The sequence below is a fragment of the Pinus tabuliformis genome, chromosome 4_1 (assembly GCF_031772625.1).
Source record: "Pinus tabuliformis cultivar Carrire ecotype Pingquan chromosome 4_1, CPIR1, whole genome shotgun sequence".
NCBI lineage: Eukaryota > Viridiplantae > Streptophyta > Pinopsida > Pinales > Pinaceae > Pinus > Pinus tabuliformis.
The window spans coordinates 441692168-441714117 of record NC_142303.1 but is presented as its reverse complement, the minus strand read 5'-3'; the positions used below and the strand labels follow the sequence as shown (position 1 = coordinate 441714117).

The window sequence follows — 21950 nt, the reverse complement described above, 5'->3', positions numbered from 1 at the left end:
ACCTACAGACCCTCCACCCAACTTCTCGATCTTGAATGAAAGCTCCTCCACCCAATTTCTTGAGCTTGAATGAGAGCTCCTCCAGAAGCCCTGCACCCAATTCTTGATCTTGAATGAGATCAAATAAGCCATCACATATGCATAAACCTTTCGAGGCAACAAAATGCAACCATACTCGACATTGTCTCTCTCAACCATATTTTCCACTATGTGCTCTTTCTCGAGATGGAACTCCCTCTTTCTCGAGATGGAACTCCAAGCAAGGATTTCATTGCATCGTATGTAGTAAAGCCAATTTCCACTGAAGGTACAACCTACCGAGACCAGAATGGAAATTATTACTAATCAAATGTCAGTTTTTCTAAACTATTTAATTCCCTTCTGTAGAAAATAAAAACCCAAAATGTCATGTAACCATTGGCATCACCATAAACAATGAAAAACTCAAACGCCAGCTCGGGCATCCTTCTATTTCAAAAAATTATCTGGCTATACTGTATGCCATAGAATATGCATAACATTAATAGGCCACATTGACAATAGAGAATCACGAAATGCTGGCTAGCGAATCAAACAGGAGTCAAGCAACTCAATAATTGTGTGGCTGATGCTGAAATTTAAAATACATGCAGCAATAAATTAATTTTATGCAACGAGATTATAAAGTTTACCTTTACGTAATTAATACTTAGCCCAGAAAACATCTGCTTCCAGCCTTGTCTTTGAACAATGGTAACAAGACCATCCAATGTTCCTTTGAACTTGGGTTCCATTTGTTGAAGAGAAGATGCACTATTTTGGTTAGCTGATAATGTCTGTACCTGTAGTGCCACTCAAACCATAATGGTCAATTTTCAATATCATAGACTTAAATAGCCTGTATCTTTGACTTAAAATTATGAATACAGTAAACCAAGACTCCAGTTACCAAGGAAATAAAATGTTCAACCTGCATTTGTCGTCTAACAACATCCAGAGGATACATGCAGGTATCAACAATCGAGCTTCAATCACTAGCCATTTAACACATTGTTATTTGCTCTAGCATTGAAGCCAAATTTATCACTAATCTGATACTGTTGCCATGTTATTTCATTGGGGCAAAAGAATATTCAAAATAGAAAAATCATAAGGTATACAGGAACCAGTATGTGGCAACAATTTTAAATATACAGAACAGATCCTGTCAAAAATTGATCCAGTACAAAATTCTGAAAATGACAGAAACTGTCATTTGCTAAAATTCTGAAATTGAAACATGATACATTGAACCAAGCGATTATAACCTAAGTCGAACCAAAGTTTTGGGGTGGAAAGGTTTTGGGGTCTTATTGCGGGTTTCGCATTGTTCGAGGTGAATGGCAGGCTTTGGCTCAGTGTTTGACGTTACTGCGGTACAGATGGGAGTCCTTTTGAACGCAGACGGATGTACATTCCCACGGCTACATAGGTACATCACTAAGCTGGAGTATGTATGTGCCGCATATTGTGTTTTTAATGGAATGTATTATGGTTTGGAGAAAGGAATAAAGACCTGCAAGTATTTTTCGAGGGCCTTCTGGAGACTTCGTTAACCAATTTCGTCATTTGCACATTTCTTGTTTTTGTTTTTGGGTGGGAGTGTGAGGATTTTTACAGAAGCTGTCGTGTTTCTTCGAAGCCTGAGCGAAGTCTGGCGAGCTTTAGCTGAAGAAACCATTGGTACACCGTTGTAGGGTTTCTTTTTTCTTCTTTTCGGGTGAAACTGTGATTCTTCGTACAGATTGAGCGGCAATCTTTTGTAATTTGAACTGTTTTTGCACATGAAGATCTAAATAAATTGGGGTTCATGGGTATTTAGATTGAAGCTGGAGTATGTATGTGCCACATATTGGCTTTTTAATGGAATGTATTGTGGTTTGGAGAAAGGAATAACTGGACTTTTCATGGTTTAAATTTTCGGGCAGTGTTGAAGTTATCTGAACTAAAGCTTGTTGTGCAACCCTTATATCACGTACAATGTGCCAAAAGCTTGTTTAAGATTAAAAAGAGTATTTGATTGACTAAAGCTGTATAAGACTAAAACACATGCCTAACATGGCTTGTTGCAGCTTTGCAATGTTGACGAGATCTCTTTTGATTTGCAAAAACAATTTATTAGAAAGTGAGTATTGTATATACCTGAACCAACTGATCAGTTTCGAAAGCACACCGAGGAAGGTCTTCTCTTTGTAATATTCTAATATTGGCAGCTGTTGTGTGCCTCATATCAGAAGTCACTGCAGCACCCCTGCCAATTAGACAACACAATTTCAAAATAAGATCAAGCTGCTGAAAGGTACTTTATCATATGCAATCCTATTACTGGTTACAAAACTGTATCTGCCATCAAACTTCAGATTCACGCTAACTAGCTAAACATGACAATGCAGAAGGAGAGATCAAAATCGTGAGGCTACAAAGTCATAAACTTCTGGAACAAGGCTTGCAGCGCGTGCTTTTCAATGAGATCTAATAGAAACATTGGCTGAAAATATTGCACAGTGCTGAGGATGTAGGCAATTATGAGATTGGCATTGTCTTAGTATACAACAAAGGGGCAAAATGGTGCAAGAAAATGCAAACAACCGACTAGAAATTTTAGGCACGGGTTTCATAAAAACCTTTAAGTCCCCTTGCCGAAGTACTCCAAAGGTAGCTTCTCCATACACGACACTGTGTGTGAAGTGCACTTCAAATCATATAAAAAATGAAATGGGTTGAGGTAAACTTACTGCTTTGAAATCCAGCATTGAGTGCGAGCAAGAATACCAATGGAATGAGTGGAAGCTACCAGAAATGTATATCGGCCATTGTGTCCTTCGTCCTTTGTAGATTGGAAACCATGTGACCATTCTTCAGATTGTAAATTGCAAACCATGTCAGCACTCTTCAGATATATGGCATATTCAGATGGTCTCTGGGATAAATTCTTTGCTGGTAGTGTTAGCAGATTTTATGCAAAGCAGTTACCCTGTAGCATTCGTTTCGAAAATATAACTCTACGTTTGACTTTGAATCAGATGTATTTAGGAACATGCAAAAAATTTAAGCAAATTGTAGAGGTAACAGTAAACAGAAACTTACGTAAAATAAAACAAAACCTTTCCATTGCAAAACTTTTGTTCGACTTAGGTTATAATGCTATTATAATGAAAAATCATGTCCGTCAAGCAATGGCCAGCAATTGATCGATCCCATATAGTCACAGGGAGGTAGTAATAATACCAAATGCATTATGCCATAATTCCATTTTCAAACAACATATATTCATTTTAAAGTCCATATAGTTTGGTGCTATTTATAAAGTCTAGCTTCAAGCATGTTGCAGAATGCGTTCGATCTCAAATACAAGACAGAAACACAAACAGTACAAACAGACATGTATAAAGACTTTCTAGCTCTCTTTCCTGAATCGTTAACTACACTATGCAAGAAACAAAAACTAACATAGCATTCAGCCATAACATAGGAAGAAACAGAAATGAGTAAGCGATTCAATATACAATTTGTCATTTAACTTGAGTGGATAATAAGTACATGTTTAATCAATCTATGGAATCTTTGGTGTTTGCATTGAGCAGCTGTAGATACAAAATTATTGCTCATCTGATGTTGCATTTGCTGTATTCAATGATATAATTTAAACCAAACATGGTAGTTTTTAAGATGGAGCAAAAATATAAATAAAAAAGGTGGCAAGACAATCTCTGGTTGTCAAGGTTGAAGCATGATGCAGAATGCGTTCCATTTGAGATACAGAACAGAAACAGAAACAGTACAAACACAGATGCATAAAGACTTTGTAGCCTTTTTTCGTCAACTGTTGTGTTACATGTTCTTTGTAAATGAGTCAAAATTTCAAGTCAAATACTTGTATTACAGTAAGAGCATAATATGAAGAAACATATTCATATTACTTTTGCATTTGTTCTGGACGTGAAGGCCAGCATGTTCCTGCATTTTGTAATCTGTATAACAAATAGTTAGTTAGAATAAAATGATAACATTGTAAATTGAAGAGAGGACATATTTGAGACAAAACATCTTAAGGAGTTATGTGAACTAAAGCTTCTTGTGCAATCCTTATATCATGTACAATGTGTCAAAAGCTTGTTTAACATTAAAAAGAGTATTTGATTGACTAAAGCTGTATAAGAGTAAAACAGATCTCTAACATGGCTTGTTCCAGCTTTCCAATCTTGACGAGATCTCTTTTAATTTGCAAAAACAATTTATTAGAAACTAAGTATTGTATATACCTGAACCAACTGATCAGTTTCGAAAGCACACCGAGGAAGGTATTCTCTTGGTAATATTCTAATATTGGCAGTTGTTGTGTGCATCATTTCAGAAGTCACTGCAGCAGCGCTGCTAATTAGACAACAAAATTTCAAAATAAGATCAAGTTGTTCAAAGGTACTTTATCACATGCAATCCTATTACTGGTTACAGAACTGTATGTGTCATCAAACTTCACATTCACGCTAACTAGCTAAACATGACAATGCAGAAGGAGAGATCAAAACCATGAGGCTACAAAGTCATAAACTTCTGAAATAAGGCTTGGAGTGCCTGCTTTTCAACGAGATCTAATACAAACATTGGCTCAAAATATTCCACAGTGCTGAGGATGTAGGCAATTATGAGATTGCCATTGTCTTAGTATACAACAAAGGGGAAAAATGGTGCAAGAAAATGCAAACAGCCGACTAGAAATTCTAGGCACGGGTTTCATAAAAACCTTTAAGTCCCCTTGCCGAAGAACTCCAAAGGTAGTTTCTTGATACACGACACTCTGTGTGAAGTGGACTTCAAATCATATAAAAAATGAAATGGGTTGAGATAAACTTACTCTGTGTGTGAAGTGGACTTCAAATGATATAAAAAATGAAATGGGTTGAGATAAACTTACTGGTTTGAAATTCAGCATTGAGTCCGAGCAAGAATACCAATGGAATGAGTGAAAGCTACCAGAAATGTATATCAGCCATTGTGTCCTTCGTGCTTTGTAGATTGGAAACCATGTGACCATTCTTCAGATTGTAAACTGCAAATCATGTCAGCAGTCTCCAGATATATGGCATATTCAGATGGTCTGTGGGATAAATTCTTTCCTGGTAGTGTTACCAGATTTTATGCAAAGCAGTTACCCTGTAGCATTCGTTTCGAAAATATAACTCTATGTTTGACTTTGAATCAGATGTGTTTAGGAACATGGAAAAAATTTAAGCAAATTGTACAGGTAACAGTAAACAGAAACATAGGTAAAATAAAACAAAACCTTTCGAGCCCAAAACTTTCGTTCGACTTAGGTTATAATGCTATTATAATGAAAAATCATGTCGGTCAACCAACGGTCAGCAATTGATCAATTGCATATAGTCCCAGGGAAGGACTAATAATACCAAATGCATTATGCCATAATTCCATTTTCAAACAACATATATTCATTTTAAAGTCCATATAGTTTGGTGCTATTTATAAAGTCTAGCTTCAAGCATGTTGCAGAATGCGTTCGATCTCAAATACAGGACAGAAACAGAAACAGTACAAACAGACATGTATAAAGACTTTCTAGCCCTCTTTCCTGAATCGTTACCTACACTATGCAAGAAACAAAAACTAACATAGCATTCAACCATAACATAGGAAGAAACAGAAATGACTAGCCGATTCAATATACAATTTGTCATTTAACTTGAGTAGATAATAAGTGCCATGTTTAATCAATCTATGGAATCTTTGGTGTTTGCATTCAGCAGCTGTAGATACAAAATTATTGCTGATCTGATGTTGCATTTGCTGTATTCAATGATATAATTTAAACCAAACATGGTACTTTTTAAGATGTGGCAAAAATATAAATACAAAAGGTGGCAAGACAATCTCTGGTTGTCAAGCTTGAAGCATGATGCAGAATGCGTTCCATTCGAGATAGAGAACAGAAACAGAAATAGTACAAACACAGATGCATAAAGACTTTCTAGCCTTTTTTCATCAACCGTTGCGTTACATATTCTTTGTAAATCAGTCAAAATTGCAAGTCAAATACTTGTATTATAGTAAGAGCATAATATGAAGAAACATATTCATATTACTTTTGCATTTGTTGTGGATGTGAAGGCTGCCATGTTCCTGGATTTTGTAATCTGTATAACAAATGGTTAGTTAGAACAAAATGATAACATTGTAAATTGAAGAGAGGACATATTTGAGAGAAAACATGTTAAGGCATATGTTGATGTACCTTCCATTTGTTAGTTGACATGTAATAGCTCACTATCTTCATTGAGTGTGAACTTGCTCTGAATTTTGAAGTCACGTAAGATGTAAACAGTGGTAGCTTTCTGTTGCAAATATGTTTCATATGACATTGATTTTAAATCAGGAAGCAAGTCATGTAATAAGGGCTCCCTGATAATGCACTGGACAAAGTTATTTGTAATGGATTCTATTACAACATTTATACAATGCTTGTAGAGGAAAGGGCAATTATCATTGCATTGTGAACAGAAAATTGTTGCATTGGCTATTGCTATGGATGAATTCACTGGGGAGTTACAAATTGCACAAACAGGCTCGAAAGGAGTTGAATATGGATTTGTTGCGATCAGAATACCTTCGACCTGTTTATAAAACATTCAAGCGTTAATTTACATTATTACATGGCAAATGCAAAGGCAGCAAAAACATTATTATTGCTATACTTACAGCATAGGTAGATGTAGTTAGTTTTCTGAGATTGTTGAGTGCATCTGTGTTAAGTTCAGTCATGAACGTTGACTTCGATGCTCTGAATATTGTTTCTTTTGTGTTTACCTTTTTTGTTAAATTTTTGAAAAGGATGAGCGGAAAGTGTCCTTTTTGCAATTGTTTTTCCATTGAAAGGAAAAATTGTTCATATGTTGCAACTGCAAAAAAGAAATTGTTATGTATTGAAAAATACAAAAAGTAATATGCAAATACATTGTTCGTATGCATTGAAAAATTGCAATTGCACTAGACAAATTACAAAAACTATAGACAAATTACAACAACTATGTATTGAAGTGATGCATGTTATCTACTGAAAATTAGGAATAAGTAACATCTGAATACATACAGTTGCATTGTCGTTTTCAGAATTATCATCTTTGATATGAAGTATGTAATGCAATCCAACTCGTTTGGCAAGTGTAACGGCGGCAGCGATTGTGCCAATTGGGTACATTTCTTTTTTGTTTGCAAATTGCCTAATGGTTGTATTGGGAATGAAGCAATATTCTTTGCAAACTTCAGGTACAGTTTCTATGATACTTGATTCATTAAGCAATATTATTTTGTCACAGTCACCGCGATCATAAACAGTTTTAGGCAATATCCTGAAATTTGTAATTGAGATGTTGTTGCCTTGCAAAATTTTGTGTTCATGTCGCTCCACCAAATGTGCAGGTACACTCAACGTTATAGTCATCATTCCTTGAGCATCTGTCAAATCAGCTCGCAATACTTGACGTGATTTGTTTGCTTTATCAAGGAATGCAGTATAGACAACCATTATGTCTCCAACAAATAGCTGCCCAATTTTACGACTATTGAGATCTTCAATTGATACTTTAATTGGCAGTATCTGTTTTTGCCTATTAAAATTGCTTAGTTAGAAATTGCTATAAACATTTGTAGAATAGTATGTTTTCTCCTAAAGACTGAATAAGTAGAAATAGATTAGAGTGTTGTGTTTCATATGCATACCTTTTGGATGTATCATTTTGTACATTTGTTGAATGAAGTTTGGCTGCGATTGTTTCAGTTGGACTAACACAGGAAAACGCATGGTTCAATATGATGTGGATATTATCACATGTATTTTGTGATAAGCAATCAATAAAGAAATTGTGATATGTAACCTGTACATGTCTTCTTGCTGCATTGTTTGGGGGGACTTACTACTAGTGCTTTCTTCACTCGTCCAAGATTTTCTAATTTATATACATTTAAATATAGATATGTAAAAAGAGAAGATATATATAGTAAACATTAATCTGATATATATACATTTAAATATAGATATGTAAAAAGAGAAGATATATATAGTAAACATTAATATTTTAAATAGAAAATAGCATATTTGTATAGTTGTCATACATACCTTTTCAAAGCAAGTGGTTGGTTTGCCTTTTCTAATTGAGTTATGCGCTCTATTTCTTCAGTTGTTTTTTTTCCTTTTTCAGGATTTATGCTATGTTATAGAATAGCAGCATATATTTAGTTCAATTTGAAAGAGCATATAGAAGTAAACAGTTAACAAGGAACATTAAAACCATAGAACCATACATATGTAAAGATAGAATGCATATATAGTAAACATTAATATTCTAAATACAAATTGGCATATTTGTATAGTTGTCATAGACATACCTTAGTGAACATTATTATTCTAAATACAAATTAGCATATTTGTATAGTTGTCATAGACATACCTTTGCAAAACAAGTGGTTGGCTTGCCCTTTCTAATTGGGTTATGCATTCTATTTCTTCAATTGTTTCTTTTCGTCTTTGAAGATTTAGGCTATGTTATAGAATAGTAACATATATTTAGTGCAAATTAGAAGTAAAAAGTGAACAAGAACATTAAAACCATAGAACCATACATATGTAAAAATAAAAATAGAATGCATATATAGTAAAGATTAATATTCTAAATACAAATTAGCATATTTGTGTAGTTCTCATAGACATACCTTTGCAAAACAAGTGGTTGGGTTGCGCTTTCTAATTGGCTTATGCATTCTATTTCTTCAATTGTTTCATTTCCTTTTTCAAGATTTATGCTATGTTATAGAATAGTAAGACATATTTAGTGCAAGTCAAAAGAACATATAAAAGTAAAACTTGAACAAGAACAGAAGATCCATAGGAAAGGAAAGGCAAAAAGAATATACTCTGTTTGTTTATGTTGCATGTTGTTGTTCTTTTTTCTTGGTCGTTCTGTTCAATTGAAAATGGTTTTACTAGCAGAATCTGCATCCATAAATAGATGAGGTCATATCTGCAAATTTATGATAGGATACTTGTGTTGGTTAATTGAAAAGGCTGTCTTTGGCATAACTTGCATTGATCAATACAGAACGCCATATATGTAAATGTACAATAGAATGCATAGTATGTATGCTGTTATCACTTTGTTTAGTACAAAAAGGATATTGTAGTATGCTTTAGTAAAATAGATATGGTAAAACCAATGAGGTATTGCAAAAATGTCAAAATTTGGAATTTTGTAAACTGTTTCATGTGTATATCATAGCTGAAGGACAAGAGATATTGTATCATGGTCAGACCAATATGTATCCAATACGAAAATTCTATATTTTATATTAGCTAGATTTGCCCAAACATGGTCAATCAATGATTTGTGCATGCTATTAGTTTTGTCAACTAGGAAATGAAGATTGTAGTTTTGCATGTAGGTTTCTAGCTGCTTTGTTTTTTGATTGCAATGTACCATATCAATATTGAAGTCCCCTAATATAACTATGATATTGTTTAGATCTAAGTGGTATAAAGCTTTTGCAATGACATTGAGGATATTGTTTAGGTTTGCATGTGGCGATGCATATATATTGAGTATTGCAATTTGTAATGTGTGAACTTTTATTTTTGCGAGCAATGCTTCTACAAAGCAGTCTTCAAAATGGGTATGTTCAAGGATAATGATATTTTTCTTTATCAATATCATTACTCCATGCTTAATGCAACTTGAGATGCAATTGAAATTTTTGAAGTATTCATTTTCCATACACAACAACATATGTGTTTCTTGTAAGCACAAGATATCAGATTGCATTGTGTCATGGTCATTGCATATGTCAGTAAGATGCGCATGAAGATTGCGAGTGTTCAATGAAAGAATAAAGATGGATCGCAATGATTGTATTGATGAAGAGTCATATTCTAATTGCCATTTTGCAGTGGTTTGCAAACGTTGCATTTCACAATTTACTTTTTGCTTGACCTTGAAATTATTATGTTTAAGAGGATTAAGCAAATACAATGATTCTATGTTTCTGACACGTGATAGTGCTGTGTATACTAGGCCATGCACTTGTACTCCAGTAGGGTCGAATGCAAGCCTATCCAAGGTTAAGCCTTGTGATCTATGTATTGTGCGTGCACATGCAAGTTGAATTGGAAATTGTTTTCGTATTTTCAATGGGGCCATCTTTGATGTCATAGGCATTGCTTTTGATATTCGCAATATTGGTGTCCAATCATGTGCTATCTCTGAAGTATACAAATGAGCTAGTTTTCTAGATTGTCAATGACCAATATTAGGGTCATGGAACTTAATCCATAGAACATCGACCTTATCTGTATGGGTATATGCTTTAACTATTCCATCTGCACCATTCACTAGCCCATCTGGTGCATCATAATTGCAAGCATACATTTCAACTAACATGTTCAACTTTATCAAAAGGTGCGGAGGCAAAATAGCCGTATGTTGATGAGTTGGGAAATTATCGTTATTCTCCTCATTTTCGTCAATTGCATTAATTAAAATTTCTTTGCCAGGCATCAGCATCAACATTTTCTTGTTATGCATTGCAACATCTTTGTTTTTGTAAAATAAATAGGGAAATGTTGGATCATTTGGTACAGGGCGCATGCAACTTGTATTCATGTATGTTATATCGTCAGATGTTTGACAATTTGTTCGCATTCTATTTAACACTGATATGAATCTCTTATTTGTTTGTCGCATCGTCATATGCAATTGGAAGCACTTGACATTATCCTTCCAGAAATCATGTGTTATTGTTTGATTGTTGATTGTTGGTTGTTCAAAAATAAGAGAGTCTTGAATAGGTTGTGCTTGATAGAAATCACCACAAAATATGATGTCAATGTTCCCAAAGTATTTCGTTTGGACATGTTTTATGTTTCTGAGTCTATTGTCAATAGAATATAAGAACCGACTTCCAATCATCGAGATCTCATCTATGAAAGCTACTTGCAATTCTTGATATAGCTTTGATAAGTTGTCCAATACTTCTTTGCTCAATGAGAACAGTTGAGACTTGTTAAAAGGCATTAGCAATGCAGAATGGATTGTTGTTCCACCTGCATTATATGCAGCTTTTCCTGTGTATGCTAATATTAGACCTTTTGGTTTCATAGGATCAGTTGTGTTTTGTGAATCATAAATTCGTATAAGCATTTGGAAAATCGCTTTTGCTGTGAGCGTTTTACCAACACCTGCTCCACCTGTAATAAAAAGGTAAATTGGTTCCTTGGGTTTTTTTTTTTTTAATTGCAATGTCTTTTACAATTGCTTGTTGCTCTTTGTTCAAGATTCTTCTAAGTTTGTAATATTCATTGTTCTCCATTAAAAATGGATGGGCAGTAATTTGAAATCCAAGATTGATTTTTTTCTTCATTTCAAATTGTTTTGGAAATTGCAAGTCCGATTGCAAATCATATTCCTCATAATGGGAATTGTTCTCTTGGTTTTGCATATTCATTTCGTTAGTATTCAAAGAACTAATTTGCTCATTTGTTGCAGTCTCTAAATCACCCCATGTTGGATTGATGTTATATGTAAATTTGGCTTCATTGACTTGAATTGTTTTTTCATGTAATGTATATGCAGAGAGCCATGTAGGCAATTCTTGTTTCAATGTATCTTCACAATTTTCAAATGGCATATATAACAATAATTTCTCTCGACAAAAGTTTTCAATATCATTGTGTTTGTTATATTTGACAAATCATATAACATTTGGTTTTTTCCTTTTAGATATGGGTCTGCCATCTTTCTTGTAATTTGATACAAATTCTGCAAGGCAGATTTTGCTAATGGAACTTGGTCGTCCAATGTAGTAGTCAACAATGGAATGGCACATAACATCTTCTGAATCATCAGGTTCTTGTTTCAAAAGAATAGGCGGTTTAAGCATAAATGTGCGTTCATCAACTGGAGACGTGTTTACAAATATACATTCCCTTGAACTACAACTCAATGGCAATGAAAGTGCTATATGCACTGCTTGTTGAGTTGACATTTGCTGTAGATTGAGTAATGTATTTCCAAGTTTACGAATCATTTGCATAGCATCAATTTCATCTTTCTGATGCTCTTTGCGTATTCTTCTAAATGCATTTGTCATAGACTTGTCAATTTTGGTCATATATGAACTACAATATGACGCTGCAGCATATGCATTTAGCACAAATTGTGCATCTGTATTTGCATTCCATAAAGTAGGCATAGCCTTTGCAAAACTGTTATTCCAAATGTGAGAAGGTTTTCGTTTCAGGAAAATTGTTGGTTGCTTTATTGTATGTTGTAATAGTTCTATGTACTCATTTTCTAGTAGCCCTATTTCTAGGAGGAAATTGTCATGTGTTATTGAATCATTGTAGTTTGTTTGCTCCAAGAATGCAAAAAACGATATTGATTTCTCTACGATTTTTTTATTTTCTGCATTGGTTGGTTCAATGATCATTGTTGATTTCATTGGTGGCATGGGGAAGTTGTATCTGCAATTTGAATTTTTTCGCTTCTTACAACTTTTTGTATGGTGATGTTTATGCAATTTAGCAACATCTGGCTCCAAATGATCTGTATTACAAGTGATGTAATTGTCAAGAAACTTCTCAATTTCTGAATTGCTTTCTTTTCCATATATTGGAGCATTCTCTATCCATAACAGTCCATGTTCATGTTCAGTTCCTCTATTTTGGAATTCTGTTACGAAATAGTAATCAGATATTTTTCCAAAGAATGTAGTATCTTGAGATATCAATCGCTTTATAGCATTAATTCTATGTCTATAGTATTGGCTACATGTGACTGGATATTTTCTTATAAGGTAGTCAATGTCATCATCTTCTAATATATCAATAGCATTTTTATTTGCTTTATTTCTAAACAATGTGACGAGTGTATCTACTAATGGTTTCCATCGATGTTCTGCACTTGTGAATGTCACAAAGAAAGTTGGAGGCCCCAGTTGTCGTATCATTGCAAATATGTTTTTCCTAATTTGTTCCAAATGGTCAGAAGATATGCGAATGTTTTTGAAATCTATGTATCCAATGTCAGACTTCAATAACTTTTCCAAATTTGCTCGATACTTGACATCTTTTGCTAATATTTTCCTGCCTTTTAGTTGTCCTTTTCTTATTCGTACCCATATGCAAGAAAGCACTTTATCAATTATTATTCGCATTGTCTTGAAAAACAAATTTGTTGTATGATATTGGAAGTCACCACTTGCTTGTAACAATTCCCATTGTACAATTTTTTGGTAACTAAACCTATTTGTGATGTCATGATCACGTGCATTGCCATAAAATAATGTTGGAAAGTTCATTTCTTCTGCATATTTGTCCTTGAAAATGCCTAATGGTCGTTGTCCTTCAGCAGGTGCCAATTCAATAATCTTGTCTTGCAAATCGTAGATGCGTTGTGATTCTATTAATCCATGCACCAATGTTTCAGTAGGTGTTTCATTATTTTCATCACTATCTGTATCACTTTCATTGTCACTGTTTGAATTTTGTACAATGTATTCATTATTCTCTTGTAAAACATGGGCCCAATTCTCATTTATTCAAATGTTGCTAGCTTTATAAAGACTTCTAGAACATAGTTCGTTCAATGCTTTCATGACAATAATTGGACGTACTTTACCTGTTTGGTATGCATTTTTGTATTGCAATCGTCTTTTCAATGCAACTGCAATTGTCATTGTATCATTTAGATATTGTGGCAATGCTTTTTGCACAATGTCCATATGAACTGGTACATTGATAATTGATCCTGTTAAGCCAATTTGTGATCGTCTATGTCCCCATTGTCTGATTTGTGCAAATGCAATTCTCAATGACACAAGTCTTTCTTCTAGGTCTGAAAGTATATTTACAGTTGGCAATGAAATGTTACGTCTTATTTGTTCAGGTGTTGCAAATTGTGGTAGCTTTCCATTCTCGAGCGCTTTCTTGCAAGAAACACATATGTTTTCATTGCTAAAGGTCCTATTGTTCAACGTCAAATTCATATGCTTTTCTTGCAAATCTATAGTGAAGAATCTAATATTTTTTGCAAAATGCAATTTGTTGCAAACTGCACATGTATTCCTAGGCGTGTCTTCGAATTTTTCCATATAAATTTGTATTGCATTTTTCTTGCTTGTAATTCTTGACTTCTTATTAGAAAATGGTTTTTTGCATTTGTCATTGCATTTGCGTTTTGTACGTATGAATTGCTTTAGCTTGTGATAATTCAGCCTACAATCCTTAGTTGGTTGCATTTGATCTAAATGACATGCTATCTCAAATGCAATATTATTGCTAAAATGTACTTGAGATATACATTGCTCTTTTTCTACTATATGCTTATGACGCAATTGATTACAAACGTCATTTGCTTCCATGTGCAGTTGTTGAGAATTGTGAACATATTCTTGTATCATTGCGTGGTAGTGAATATGTGATGTATTTGTCATGAATGACAAGATGTTAACAATATCATTGCATCTCGAATAAGCGGAACTGTAATTGACAAAGTTATTAGCAACAGAGGACCATACTTGGATATTGACTTTGAATATCACAGATATCCATTGTAGACAAAATGGTCCGCCTTCCACTTGTCCTTTTTCATATGGCATTGCCATATTTATCAGATATTGTTGCCAGTTGCTATTCATTGTATAGTGTATCGCATCAACTACTAGGTATTGCTCTAAACAATGCAATGCCTCTTGATTCTTATGCATAAGTGCATTGCAAAAAGATTGCACAATGTAAAGTCGCAAACACTCTGCATTGAATTCTGTTGCTACTAAATAGCAAATTGCATTAAAGAGACTGTCACCACAATTAGATGTCACTTGCTTTGCAATTGTTAGTCCATTTAAAAGCATATTATTTGCAATGTGCATCCAATGGCTTTCAATATCTTTGCAAATAGGTGACAGGTAGATATTAGACTGGTTGCAAATGCAAATTGGAAACTTTTGGTAAACCAATGGTTCATAATGACCACTAACAGGATTTGCATCATGAAAGAGAATGCAATATGGAATTGCATTTTCATGTTGATTAAAGAGAAAATATCTCGTTTTTCTTGTCAATGACCAAACTGCAATTGATATATCTAGCCATTTAGCTAACCAACGTATGCAAAAGGTATCACCCCATAAACCTCGGTCAGACTCCTTTATATTTGTAGATGCAGAATAACGCATTTTATGAAGATATGTACCAATATCATTAACACCATGTAACTCGTATAGGAAGTCAGGTGCTAGTTCATACTGATATGACTGTATTGCTTCAACGTCATTGTTCTTTAAGCCAAAAAGAAAGTGGTCTATTAACCCATTTCGCAATTCATTTGAAGTATAACGAAAATGTAGAAGCATTTCGAATGAGTCAAATAGACAATCTCCTACAGTATATGAAAATGCATTTAGTCTAAAAAGACCATTTCTTTTTAATACAATATCAATGTTCTCAGGCAAAATGCATTGCAATCTTTATTTGTAATTGTCAACATCTATTATTTCTTCCATCATTTGCAATTGCTTACCAGAGTTGCCTTTTGCAATTGTCTTGTACAGCTTTGCAAAAAATATTGATGAAGTTAGCAAAAACTGAACATGATTGTTTTGAACAAAATGTATGTATATTAAAAAAATAGGCTATTGCATTATGTTGCTAAACAAATATCAAATTTCTAGCAAGAAGCCATATTTATAAATAACAAAGAAATTGGAAATGGAAACAATGCAAAGACATAATGAAAAAATGGAGCATAATTTTAAGAATATTTGTGCAAGTTAACAAAAGGAAGCAATGGAAAGACAAAATGAAGTTAACAAAAGGAACCAATGGAAAGACAAAATGAAGAAATGCAGCATAACTTTAAGAATATTTCTGAAAGTTAACATCATTGTCAATTGCATTTGTGAAATAAAATAACTGTGAGGCTATTTATGAGTTTTACATAAGTGGTGCACCAATTCAACTGTCAAAATATAAAAAGTATTGTCTCCAATTTGTGCTAGGTTGCAACTCCAATATATTTCAAGGTAAAAAGTTTCCTGCTATTCGGTATCAGAGTATGGTTATACTATATGGATCTAAACAGAATTCAAGGATCAAGGAACCCAAACAAGGCATTGAGAACCAGATACGAGTAGTGCATAAGCGTACTTCCATAAGGCTTGTCAAGAAGATCCATCATTATGTGATGCTGGAGGTATGATTCATATAAATGATGAACATGTAATATGTTCAAAGGACAGCTTTGGCAAACACAGCAACAATCTGCCTGAGCAAATTGTCCCAAGACTGTTGCCAATTGTGGCACGTGAAAAAAGATGCCCAAAAATTACAGATCTTTGATGATTCACAAATTGTGGTGAATTGGATGAATGGAACAAATTCATTGGATAATTATAAATTTCAGCCTATATTTCAGGAGATTCAACTTGCTTGAACAGAGTATTTAACACATTATCTTTCAACATGTCTACAAAGACAGGAACATGGAAACTGATGGACTGTCAAAAGCTAGATTACACTTGGTAGCACGAGCTTGGATCATTCAAGAGAAAGTGGAAGGGCAGCTCATGGAATGTCTTGACACACTTTTCATATAATCATGGGACTGTTTAAATGTGAATATCTATATGTATATTTTTTTATGGCACTGTTTATGAACATATCTAGGAGCTAATTTTTTATGAGACAAAACTGGTTTCAAACCTGCGATATATGTCAGAATGACCATGATAGGGCTGTCATATTGACATTTTTGAAAACTATTTATGAAGCAAGATATCTTCTCAGCCATACTTTTATCACTTCCTATGCTTAAGGATATCTCTATATGTATATTTTTTTATGGGACTGTTTATGGACATATCTAGGAGCTAATTTCTTATGAGACAAAACTGGCTTCAAAGCTCTGATATATGTTAGAATGACTATGATAGGGCTGTCATATTGACATTTTTGAAAACTGTTTATGAAGCAAGATATGTTCTCAGCAATACTTTTATCACTTCCTATGCTTAAGGATATCTGTGAAATGCAGAAACATATATAGTAAATGTAATTTTGTTTTCATAATAAAATTATTTTTTCTCTCTGAGGAGAATAAGGTAGTTGAACATCATATCAGAACCAATTTGGTTATAACTAGCTAACATGAGATTTTAATCTAAGGTTTAAATAGACAAAATGTCTTGATACATCATTATACGGAGCTAGTTGGATGCATTACCCAACTTCTACTTGTTGGGATCATCTCAAATAATATTATTGTTATGATTATAATAATTAATAATATTAATATTAATATTAATGTAAACACAGAATAAACAACGACGATTCCAGATTTGAATTCCAATATAATTGAATGAGAGAAAAAATATAAATGAGCCAATACAGCTTAAATATCTATATTTTTTAAAACAATCACGGAGTAACTCGACTATAAACCTAGAGTAACTGGACCATAAACCTACACAATGCAAAAATTAAAAGCCTAACAAATTGACAAAAAGCAATTAATAGAAAATTTGACAAAAAGCAATTAGTAGAATAACGCCGTACCTGCAACGAAGCCAAGGGTTCGAATTCCTTCTCGTCTAGACCATATTCATGCACAACACAGCCTGTACGAGTACCATGAGAAAATGTGCAAATGACGAAATTGGTTAACGAAGTCTCCAGAAGCCCCTGGAAAAATACTTGCAGGTCTTTATTCCTTTCTCCAAACCATAATACATTCCATTAATAAAAAGGCAATATGCGGCACATACATAAATACTTGCAGGTCTTTATTTCTTTCTCCAAACCACAATACATTCCATTAAAAACCCAATATGCGCCACAAACAGTTCAAACAGTTCAAAAACCCCAATTTATTTAGATCTTCATGTGAAAAAACACTTCAAACTACAAAAGACTGCCGCTCAATCTGTACCAAGAATCACAGCTTCACCCAGGTCGTCTCGGCCCAAATGACAAGGAAGTCACATGGTGGTCGAAACTGACATTTACGGAAATTTCCATAAAACCCATGCAGGTAAGAGAAACCCTCAGTATCACGGAAAAGCTTATAATTTTCGCAAAGGAAACATTTCATCCAATATATAAACAACAGCAAACGAAGAACATCTAGTACCAGTATAGCGAACCTTCAATTCAGCAGTTCTTAACAAAGCAAATGAACTTAACAGTAACTAAATGAACTTAACAGAGTTCTTAACAAAGCAACCTTCCGCTCTAGGAGTAATGTCAGAGTCGAATATTCATACATCCATAACAGAATTACAAACTTAAAAAAACATTATGCACCAAAGTAAGCATACAGATAAATTATACAAGCAAAAAACCTTGAATACACGCCTAAGATAGGAAACCGTGCAGTTACAAAACAGATTGCAATCTTAAATATTTTAACATTTCGGGCAAGCAGAACAGCAAAACTTAGCGACAGGAAAAGCAGTCTGCTCAAGCCTGACAACTGGTGAAACCAGACCCTTGAATTTAACAGAGGAGTACCAGGCAAACAGCGCTCCTTTCTCCAAACCATAACACATTCCATTAATAACAATACATTCCATTAATAAAAAAAAAGGCAATATGCAGCACATACATACATAAATACTTGCAGGTCTTTATTTCTTTCTCCAAACCACAATACATTCCATTAAAAACCCAATATGCGGCACAAACAGTTCAAACAGTTCAAAAACCCCAATTTATTTAGATCTTCATGTGCAAAAACAGTTCAAACTACAAAAGAATGCCGCTCAATCTGTACCAAGAATCACAGCTTCACCCAGGTCGTCTCGGCCCAAATGATAAGGAAGTCACATGGTGGTCGAAACCGACATTTACGGAAATTTCCATAAAACCCATGCAGGTAAGAGAAACCCTCAGTATCACGGAAAAGCTTATAATTTTCGCAAAGGAAACATTTCATCCAATATATAAACAACAGCAAACTAAGCTAATTCAATTGGTAAGCTCTCGTTCTCTGTCCTTCTCAGAAACCATGCCAACCTTCTTCCTATCTCCGCCCTGTTAACCAGAATGCCATTAACTTATAATGCTCAAATAACCATGGACTCTTGAGGGAAACGAACAAACAATACTGTGACAAACATCAACGTCAGTGGAAAACGCCAAATGACAGAGGAACAAACATATAAACAATACAGTAGCCGAACTTACCAAAGCGACACCAGACAGTTGAGGCATACAAGCCGGACCTGGAACAACAGAACCGCAACCAAACGTTTGCTATACAGTTAACCGAGCAGGCAGGAACCGCATTATGTTTTCACCGCAGACAATACAACAAATACAAAGGAAAAATCGCAGAGACTGCAGAGCTAAACAACCAAGTAACAATAATAACCCAAAGGGCGCAAACAGGGTAAAACCCAAGCCGAGTAACTTTCCAGGATCTCGAGGAGGGACAGTTGTCCGCCGATAAGACCACCACAGTACATGTCATAACCCAAGTTGATTGTAAATCAATCTGAATTTATTACCAAATCAATTGTATACTATCCGATTCATAGGAGCGTTACACATCCGCTTGGGAGTCGCAGGACGACGTGCCCTTCACCTCGAACGATGCGAAGCCCGTAATAAGACCCCAAAACCTTTCCACCCCCAAAACTTTGGTTCAACTTAGGTTATATTGTTAATATAATGAAAAATCACGTCGGTCAAGCAACGGTCAGCGATCGATCGATCGCATATAGTCCCCGGCAGGGATCACGGAGTAACTCGACTATAAACCTAGAGTAACTGGACCATAAACCTACACAATGCAAAAATTAAAAGCCTAACAAATTGACAAAAAGCCATTAATAGAAAAATTGACAAAAAGCAATTAGTAGAATAACGCCGTACCTGCAACGAAGCCGAAGCAGTCCGCTCAAGCTTGACAACTGGTGAAACCAGACCCTTGAATTTAATAGAGGAGTACCAGGCAAACAGCGCTCCTTTCTCCAAACCATAACACATTCCATTAATAACAATACATTCCATTAATAATAAAAAAAGCCAATATGCGGCACAAACAGTTCAAACAGTTCAAAAACCCCAATTTATTTAGATCTTCATGTGCAAAAACACTTCAAACTACAAAAGACTGCCGCTCAATCTGTACCAAGAATCACAGCTTCGCCCAATTCGTCTCAGCCCAAATGATAAAGAAGTCACATGGTGGTCGAAACCGACATTTACGGAAATTTCCATAAAACCCATGCAGGTAAGAGAAACCCTTAGTATTTAACCAGAATGCCATTAACTTATAATGCTCAAATAACCATGGACTCTTGAGGGAAACGAACAGACAATACTGTGACAAACATCAATGCCACTGGAAAACGCCAAACGACAGAGGAACAAACATATAAACAATACAGTAGCCAAACTTACCAAAGCGACACCAGACAGTCGAGGCATACAAGCCGGACCTGGAACAACAGAACCGCAACCAAACGTTTGCTATACAATTAACCGAGCAGGCAGGAACCGCATTTTGTTTTCACCGCAGACAATACAACAAATACAAAGGAAAAATCGTAGAGACTGCAGAGCTAAACAACCAAGTAACAATAATAACCCAAAGGGCGCGAACAGGGTAAAACCCAAGCCGACTAACTTTCCAGGATCTCGAGGAGGGACAATTGTCCGCCGATAAGACCACCACAATACATGCCGTCCGCTTGGGAGTCGCGGGACCACGTGCCGCTCAATCTGTACCAAGAATCACAGCTTCACCCAGGTCGTCTCGGCCTAAATGATAAGGAAGTCACATGGTGGTCGAAACCGACATTCACGGAAATTTCCATAAAACCCATGCAGGTAAGAGAAACCCTCAGTATTTAACCAAAATGCCATTAACTTATAATGCTCAGACAATACTGTGACAAACATCAATGCCACTGGAAAACGCCAAACACCCAGGTCGTCTCGGCCCAAATGATAAGGAAGTCACATGGTGGTCGAAACCAACATTTACGGAAATTTCCATAAAACCCATGCAGGTAAGAGAAACCCTCAGTATTTAACCAGAATGCCATTAACTTATAACGCTCAGACAATACTGTGACAAACATCGACGCCACTGGAAAACGCCAAACGACAGAGGAACAAACATCTAAACAATACAGTAGCTGAACTTACCAAAGCGACACCAGACAGTCGAGGCATACAAGCCGGACCTGGAACAACAGAACCGCAACCAAACGTTTGCTATACAGTTAACCGAGCAGGCAGGAACCGCACTGTGTTTTCACCGCAGACAATACAACAAATACAAAGGAAAAATCGCAGAGACTGCAGAGCTAAACAACCAAGTAACAATAATAACCCAAAGGGCGCGAACAGGGTAAAACCCAAGCCGAGTAACTTTCTAGGATCTCGAGGAGGGACAGTTGTCCGCCGATAAGACCACCACAGTACATGTCGTCCACTTGGGAGTCGCGGGACCACGTGCCCTTCACCTCGAACGATGCGAAGCCCGCTATAAGACCTTAAAACCTTTCCACCCCCAAAACTTTGGTTCGACTTAGGTTATATTGTTCATATAATGAAAAATCACGTCGGTCAACCAACGGTCAGCGATCGATCAATCGCATATAGTCCCCGGCAGGGACTAATAAAAAATATAGATGTCTTCCCTTTAAACATATTACAATAAATAAATAAAAATCTAATTCAAATTCTAAACACTCATAATGAACTAATCCATTAAAATCTTTCATTCATACTTAACCTACTTTTATCTTTCCAAATAACATTTGGACAATGAAGTTTTATGACTCGTCATTAATAACAACTCTATATAAAGGCGCTAATGGTATACAAATTGAAATTGCTCGTCATAATTTATTAATGGGTA

At 35.1% G+C, this 21950-nt stretch overlaps 1 pseudogene across 1 annotated transcript; it reads right to left on the bottom strand.

Moving 5' to 3' along the window:
* Positions 1-206: 206 nt before the first annotated feature.
* On the bottom strand, positions 207-977 carry LOC149176227 (mitochondrial carrier protein CoAc1 pseudogene; annotated as a pseudogene). Its single transcript, XR_016258347.1, has 3 exons — positions 950-977; positions 672-821; positions 207-314 (listed from the first exon to the last, which is right to left on the bottom strand). The product of XR_016258347.1 is annotated as a mitochondrial carrier protein CoAc1 pseudogene (transcript).
* Between the last annotated feature and the right edge of the window lie 20973 nt (positions 978-21950).